The sequence below is a fragment of the Colletes latitarsis genome, unplaced genomic scaffold, assembly GCF_051014445.1.
Source record: "Colletes latitarsis isolate SP2378_abdomen unplaced genomic scaffold, iyColLati1 scaffold0027, whole genome shotgun sequence".
NCBI lineage: Eukaryota > Metazoa > Arthropoda > Insecta > Hymenoptera > Colletidae > Colletes > Colletes latitarsis.
The window spans coordinates 1,342,870-1,351,652 of record NW_027488377.1 but is presented as its reverse complement, the minus strand read 5'-3'; positions in this window follow the sequence as shown (position 1 = coordinate 1,351,652).

Below are 8,783 nucleotides of genomic sequence, written 5' to 3'. Positions count from 1 at the left end.
GCACTTGCCTCCCCATAAGCAGTGTCTCTTATTAATAACATTGTATCTTACTGAAAGTAAGACGACTTCCGCATATGGACGAGTCCTAGCTGCGCTAACTCTTGCTGTGTGGGGGCGAGAATGTTCATATTAGAATATTATATTTTGTAATTGAGATTGTTAAAATATGATACAAACTAATGTGATAAAAATTATTTCTGCTTTACATACCTTCGACCCACTTGTCTGCAACCATTGTTAAACAATTTTTTTATTTTTATGTAAAAAAAATTTATGAAATCACTTTCGGCTATAAATGGTATGGACTGGTCGTACAACTCTTTATACAGTGCATTACTCGGGTGGGGGAGGACTTGGTCTTTTTAGGAATGGGAGTGGTACTCGCTCGTATCTGCCAACATTAGTAGAATTGTATGCCTTCAGCTTCTCCCACAACATTCTGCAAACTTTGCGTTCTTGGATCTTTTATGGCTTCTTCCACAGCATTCTGCAAACTTTGCATTCTTGGATCTTTTATGGTGTTACAAACATATGTATACTGGTATGTCTAAAGCGGTATTTTATAATGCCTCCATGGCAGCGTCTTGGTTGAATATGGTACAATATATCGTTTGTCGTCGTATGGACTCAAAGCAATTTTTGTTTCTGATACCGTGTACACTTCATGCAACATGGATCTTATACACGATTGGTGACAAATCTTTTCAACCTCACCCATCAAACATTGCACATAATCATCAAATGTTATAGTTCGCGCTACAACATTACTCTTGACACCTTTCACCTTTTTCGTATCTTTCTTACCATCGACTTGTATGGCATACATTTTCGCTCTCAATCCAACAAATTCCGTCATAATCGCACCATTATTTTCATCTTTCATTAAACCTGGTACCTTCTTATTAGCAAGCGGAATACCATATCGATTATCTGTGGGATAATCGCTCGTGTCAAAGCGGGTAATATCGCGTATCATAAGTTCATAAATATCGTCACACTCGATGTGGTAGATTAGACTGTCTGTATCGGTGTACATAATTTTACATTTATTCCTATGTGTGGGTAACATGTAATCGTGATGGAATTCATACAAACAAATCTTAGATATATCTAGTATACACATGCCCACATAGATTGGTTTGTTAAATTTTACGAACAATTTATGCAGTTCGATCGCAACTAGGTTTTCCGAAAATATGCTGCGACTGTGGAAATTTGGTTTAGCGATCAGTGCCTCTGCACCGTATCTCCCTCCCCATTTCGTTACTAATTTGACATCTACAGGATTGCGCACATTCTCCATGGTTTTACCAAACACTGCATTATTCATTAACTTATATAAATTTTTCTCAAAATCGTTTGTAGCAAGAGTTCTGAACTTTGTATTTAGTTCGATGTAATCGCGAAGCCATGGGGATTGGGAAAACTGTAATACGCGGTGAACTTCAGTTACGCGAAGGCCGTGACGAATACATTGCTGCAGATTGCGATAGTGTATTACGTAACGCTTCTTATCGTATAGAGTTGCGAGGAGCTTCTCCTGGCGCTTGCCAGGCGGTTTATCATGTGTTGGGCAGAACGGTAGGTCAGTGTGCGAATCATGCAGATGTTGCGGATACTCCAGATCGACTTCCAAAATATACCCCGTCGATGAGTCTATCGCTACGGTCATTACATCTACATCTTTGTTGTTGACCCACTGAAAATTGGCATATGGTAATGGTTGACACATTGCCCAGCCGTACAAATTATTTACATCGAAATACATTAAATATGACGACGGTTGCGATGGATCGTGCGACTGCATGTATTTGTTGTTGGCTTGTGCGCGTCTGTTGGAACATTGACTCAAACCACCACGTATACCACGTTCGATAAATAGGACCATGTCGATATCGGTAAGAAGTTCGAAATTGATACGTGTATGCTTCAGCATGGCATCCCACGTAAAACCAGGCAAAGTATAATAGTGTGCGGGGTCGAGTCCATAACTTGCGATGCAACTATTGCGAAAATTTTCAAAAATATCAGCCAACAGCAAGACATCCGTCTTCAGATACAAATCGCTATACTCGCCGAGCGTTTCAATGGAGAACCGCTTCCACACGTTGACAGCGTGTGCGTAGTCGTTTTCGGATACTGTATCGCCAGTTAAGGAACTGTAAAATGAATTGCGTGATGGTAAACATGATTGGTCCAACTTTTCAATACAGTCAATGTACTCGTATGGAAACACCCCTTTTCGCGTCAATAAATCAAAATCTTCCGCAGATAATTTTTGAAACTCGGACCGTGTAATTTCAAGTTTATCTTTACTAAGAAAAGATACCAATTTCTCGAGACTTGTATTTAAAAATTTAAATGAATCGATGAATTGCAATTTTATGCGCTTGCGCGAGTTTGATTCTTCATTCGCGTTTTCAACGTATTTTGTAAATGAAATGTACTTCTCTTTTGTTATCGGCAATACAGTGACATCACCCTCAAATGCTGTGGCTATCTCCTTGATAATAAAATGTGAATCATAACCGGATAAATTGTGAAAGACTATAGGGATGGCAAATGCGTCTTTATAATTTAGATTGTGGTTTGAATGTGCAGGACCTCTGTACCGACCGGTTAAGTGGCAATGATCGCGTACCCGCATATTGTTTAAATATCGCGTTAATTCGACAATCGAAAAACGTCGGTTAAACCATCGCGTGATCGAGAGAAAAACGGACCATTTCTTGTACGGTGTTGTTCCTTGTTTACGCGACATTCCAGAGGCTTCTCTGAGGCGTAATACGTTACGGGAACAATACCGCATAGAAAAACTCCGTATTTACATTCGATAACAGTTCCGCGATCGGCCCAGTAACGGTTCCAAGAGAACAGGTGTTACTACGCCGAAACGAAGAGAGGATTCAAAATTAATAAGAGACAGACAGCTTAGACCAGACAGCGCCACGAGATGAAAATTTCCCCTCCCTCGTGGCCACGGTTAAGCAGGTATGTCTCAGGTGGACTCGCTATTTGGTTCTCGACGAGAGCGGACCTCATCGTCGACCTCGTCTGAAGTCGGAGACCGATTCTCGACAAGTTAGTTTTGTCTAACCTGTCGTAGAATCATGTGAACAAAGTTGCTCGGAATTGAGACTGCAGCGGATTTAAATAATCCTGCCCTTGAGTCAAAATATTCCGGCCATACGTTCACATGCAGAAATCGGTCACCGCGACGAACGAACCATTTTGGAAAGAAACAAAATCCAACTGATTTTCTTTCCACTTCGCTCAAAAAGCAACCGATGGCTAAAAAGTACCAAATTTACACTTTTATAGTGATTGGTTACCGCCATCGGTGCTGAATAAATACGTATTGCTGTAATCAGTGGTCGTGTAGAAGTGGAAATGAATCAAAATCAGCGTGATTATCTTTCCAAAGATTTAACCCGCAATCGGTGGCTGAGCATAATCAAATTTACACTAAAATAGTGCTTGATTATCGCCACCGTTGCGACGAAGAACACGGATTGCTGTAATCAGTGGTCGTGTTCGAGAACCGAGAGAATTTCTTGATTCTCTGCTTGGCTATTGCACGGTTCAAAAACCCAATCTATAGGGCAACTTTGTTGCATTCTCCCTGGGTTGGATTCGTCGTTTTCCAGGGTCGAAACAAAAGTTTGGGATAACACCCGATAGGGGCCTTATTTGGCATTCCCTGGGTAAATATCTCGGCTGGTTTCGACCTGCTCGAGCGTGGGTTCCAGATCGTCAGTGGGTACGGACACTCGACGTAGAACTACGTTCAAAGGGCACCGTGGTGTTAGAACCTTAATAATCAGTCGCTTCTGCGCAGTTAAGGCTCTGCATCACACCGGTCCCGTACGGACCAGGGAACGGCGAGGGACCGCGGAGTTGACAACCTTTGGAGCCTTACAACCTCCACTTGTTGTCCTCTCCTGCAAAAACCAAGCCTGCAGCAGTGGGAAGATCGAGATTAGAATCTCGTCTTCCCCATCTGCAATTCAACGTTTCCAAAAACTGAAACGTTGAAATAATAATACAGTCCACTAACACAGTTGTTTATCGCTGTGTAAGAATCCCGCTCCTGTTTACCGTAAACGGAAGAAGGAGCGTGGGGATTAGAGCAAGTCAGACAACGCACCGAGCGTTGTCAGGTATTAACCGCCGGATTTCGGTATTTCTTTTGATTACAGAAGACCGAGACGAGAGCCGTAGGGGCCGACGGCGGCGCAGGTTTTTTCCCCCGTGCCATCAGCTCGGGATTTTTTCCTACAGTTTTTTTAAAAATCACAAATATAAATTTAATTTCACTTTTTTTCCATCATATTTATTCTGTTTCTTTTCAATTTATTTTGTTTAAATAAACGGCCTGTGTCCGATGGACCAGGCGAAGGAAATTTTTAAATGTACAATTCACTTTCCCACACAATTCCAATCCCTCGAAATTCGGACACCCCGTTAAAGGGTGAGAGATCAGGTCAGGGGAGAAAACCCCCCACCAGACCGACTCGCACCTATTTTAACACATATCATCTCGCGTAAACGGTGTTTCGCATATATGGCAGTGTGTTGCCGTATTAAAATTTCGTAATTGTTCAGCTGATAAATTTTCCATGGGTACATTGGTCGATAAGATGGACTTTACACGATGTGACAAATCTTGAAGTTGTCTCACAAACCATGATACGCATTCAGGATCGCGACGACATTGAAACGTAGATAACGAGTCGTCGTACGAGCACCGCACATAATATCCCACGCTAAATACTCGATGATGCTGGTACGTGTATCTTGACGCTTCTCGATCAGTATCCGTTTTCTCCAGAATGCATTCCAGATCGGCATACACGATAAACGGAACACGCTCTTTCCTGTTGTAGTTGCTGAAGCTGAGCCACTTACTGCAATCATCATTTGGCAATATGATTGCGCAATCGTTCATCTTCTCACAATCCATGGTGTGAGCTTCCAGCTTCTCATTCGAACTAAAGTAGTGTAAGCATCTGCAATAAGAGGCATAATTTTTATCTAACATAAAATATTTAAAAGATTTATTATATACATACCTATCACAAAAGTATTTCCTGCCATTATGTTTACTCAATTGTGTGCATACGAGGCGAGATAAGTTCTTAATCCATGTGAAATGTCCCACGTCGTTTGCTCCTTCTAAATACAACAAATTGACATGTCTTTCCATCTTCTTATCGGTGACTCGTATTGGTAACACCTTCTTATTCTCAATGGTATAGACATTGATGGAGATGTTGTTGATATGTTCAAACTTTTTAATTTGGTTCAATGTCATTGGAAATTCAATATCCTGGATATTCAACACTGTTGTATAATGAGGATATGACGATGCGAGAGATACGTGACTTTCGGCTGGATACAGAGCGGCCACCACCGACCACGCAAAACATGCATTGTCCATCGAGCATACATTGATTACTGCTTTCTTTAGTCGTACCTCTCGCGGTAATTGTATGGCACATCCTGCATGCATTGGCATATATTTATTTACATTAACAATTAAATTCAGTAACCGCGACAGCGCCCACCCACTATCGCGTTCCTGAAATTCGTCTAAGGATGCTAGAATGGGTTCGATGACACGTAAATCATACCATTCGCGTAGGTCAGACAAGCGAAAAAGTTCACAATTTTTCGTGTTAACACTTTTGTTTGCACATTTGTTACCAGCAACAAATTCACCATTAAGTATAGTATTTATTAAAAAGCTGATGCTTCTAACGACGAGGTCCGGATAGAGGTATAGGAGTTTTCAGGGAAAATTATTACGGACGTCTGGTTTTCTTTTCGTCGGCCTTCTACGCCGACCTTTTATTACAAACGTAATATTGAAATAAAAATAACAATCGAAAACCAAAATAAATTGTGATTGTCTATAATCGTGCTGGGACGTTGCCTGCCTCGTCTCTGCCGGTCGCCGAACTCGCCGGGTTGAGGTAGGCCAAGGTTCCTATAATCAGAAAAACACGGCTATGTGTTAGACACACGTAAACACGTTATACGTATCTATGCCGCGTTTGTGTCCTCACGCTCCTGGCTTCGGGAATCGAATGTATAGGAGCGGAGAATTACGCTCGCTCGTAATATACGAGCTCGCTAGTGGACTGTATTTTTAATTTTGACTTTTGATAAAGAATAAATTCCTTATCTACGCCGTTTGCAGTCGATTACCTTGTGGACGGGATTACAAGTGGAGGTTGTAAGGCTCCAAATGCACTTTTCCCGTGAGTCTGTCCACTGAGTCTATGCGCCGAAACGCAGTGCAGTGCAACAGCCCAACCGTCGAACTGTGGCTGCTCTTGGGTGTTTCAACAGACGACTTATTGGTCAGGGGTTGCACTACGGAGCCCGACTGCACGTGGTTCACTGCACGTTGCACATCTATTCGTTGCACTTAGCAGCATTCGAACCACGTGGGGGCCTGACCCACGACTCCGTTACTCCTCCGCACAGGTGCTCCTCTAAACGTTACACCGGCGGGATCTGTAGGAGTAAGGACTCGCAGACCGGAAAAGTCAGACGTCCTTTGTGGACGTCGACCCGACTACAATGGACCCACCTGGATGGTTCACCACGTAGGTGCCTTTCTTTGGTGTCTCCTCAGCCTGGCGGTAATCACAAGAAAATTGAAGCGTAATTTTTGCCAACTTTCTTATGCCTCGATCGTTTATACGATCGAGACGACCGCTCAATTCTGCACGGAGGGATCGAACACCTTACTGGTGTATATTCTCGATCACTCCACAGGATACCGAACACCTTGCTGGTGTATTTTCTCGATCTCCTGTCGCAGGACTGATTTTGTGGAATCTCGATTTGGGAAATCCCATACAAGATTCCGGGGCGTACTTGACCGAATCTAAACCGATCCGTTTGTCAAGGAAAAGGCGGATTATTTCCACACTTTTCTCGAGTTTTATCGAATTCTCAGCTGTGCGAGGTCAATCAGTGGACCTGCACCAGACTGAACATCTACTCGTTACACCCTTTAACTACAGGCAGAATCGTTCTGAATATCAAACAATTCGAACTTTCCTTTTGTAAATCTTTCCGTTCGAGTGCAATCGGGAGCCGATCCGCTCTAGTTGGAAGTCTACGTAGGACTGCGCGAATTGACAGCCGAAGACGCGGCCGCGTTACTCTAATTAGTCGTTACGCGGCGTTGTCTAAATTTCGGCAGTCTTTCTCCGTCTGATTCTTAGCGCACTACTCTCTCACGGTACTGACGTCATCAACACCGTTAGCACACTCGAATCGAAGGTAATGAGCCGTTACCGATGCCAGAAAAACTAGTAATACACACGTTTTTCTATCACTGTTTGCTGTACAAATCCTATTAGAGATAATCTCCTTCGAATTGTACGTTAACAGGATTAACGGTAATCGCGGCCGAGGACAATCGCTCGGCATTATGCAAATCTTTAAACAGTATTTATTTTTACACTATCATGTTTCAGCACAATGTTTCGCACATGATCGACTACAATATCCCTCGCATCTTCGAGAAAATTGCGAGGTTCTATGTGGTTAGAATTTATCACTGCCCCGGTCAATATACGGTTAACGAAAGCGGTATCAATTTCACGCCATCTGAGTCTTGCACTATGTCCAGCACCCGCATGTACAAATCGATTGCGTGTCGAATGTTTTAGACTTTCTAATCTAGCGATACGAGCAATCAATGATTGTTTTTCACCGATTGAGAGTCGCAGCCTCTTGATTCGGCTTCGTTCCTCCAACGAATCGAGATAATCGCCAAATCGATGTTCCCATAAATTGTATTCTTCCATCGACCTTAATTGAGCGGCTTGCTCGTACAGCACCTGCTCTTGATGATCCATACTGTCGTCTTTTGTGTTAATGTGTATAGTGATGCATACGATATATTACAAAAGATCACTGTTCCCGATGATGCTTTCGGTGATGCTCGCGATATATTACAGAAATCTGTGTCCGCGAATGCGCTGTTATAGGTTTTGCAGAGGTTGTGTTTTTTGCGCGTGTTCATCCACAAATGTATTGTATACGTTTTTTGCAAATGTTCAGTGTAATCTAAAACACCTTGCAAAAAAGTTGCGCTTTCGCAGAAGAACATGTAACATAAAATAGTAAGAAGGGGGAACACCGTGTACGTAAAATGGTTGGGGTTCAATAACTCGCACAATTCATGGATCGAACACGAGTTGCAACGCGTTGCAAATTCCGACGTATATCTAGTTGAAAAAGTATTGCGTAAGAAGGGGAACAACGTGTACGTAAAATGGTTGGGGCTCAATAACTCGCACAATTCGTGGATCCACAAAAGTAATGTTTTGTAACATAATTATTCATTGCTTTAATAAATATATCATATTTTTAAATCATCAAAACATGGTATCTAATTTCTTTCCCATGGTAAGGGTCTCCATATATATATTACAGAATTCTTTGCCTGCGAATGCAATGTATACGTTTTGCAGAAGTTGCGTTTTTGCACGTGTTCAGCGTAATCTAAAACGTCTTGCAAAAAAACGTTGCGCTCTTCCAGAAGAAGAACATGAGACATAAAATAAGAATATGAATAGCGTGTACGTAAAATGATTAGGACCCCAATAGCTCGCACAATTCGTGTGTAATGCTATACGCTTTGCAGAAGTTGCATGTTTGGACATGTTGAAGGTAATCTAAAACACAATTTTTGCAAAAAGTTGCACTTTTCACAGAAGAAGAACACGTGATATAAAAAATTCCTCCTTCCCCACAAA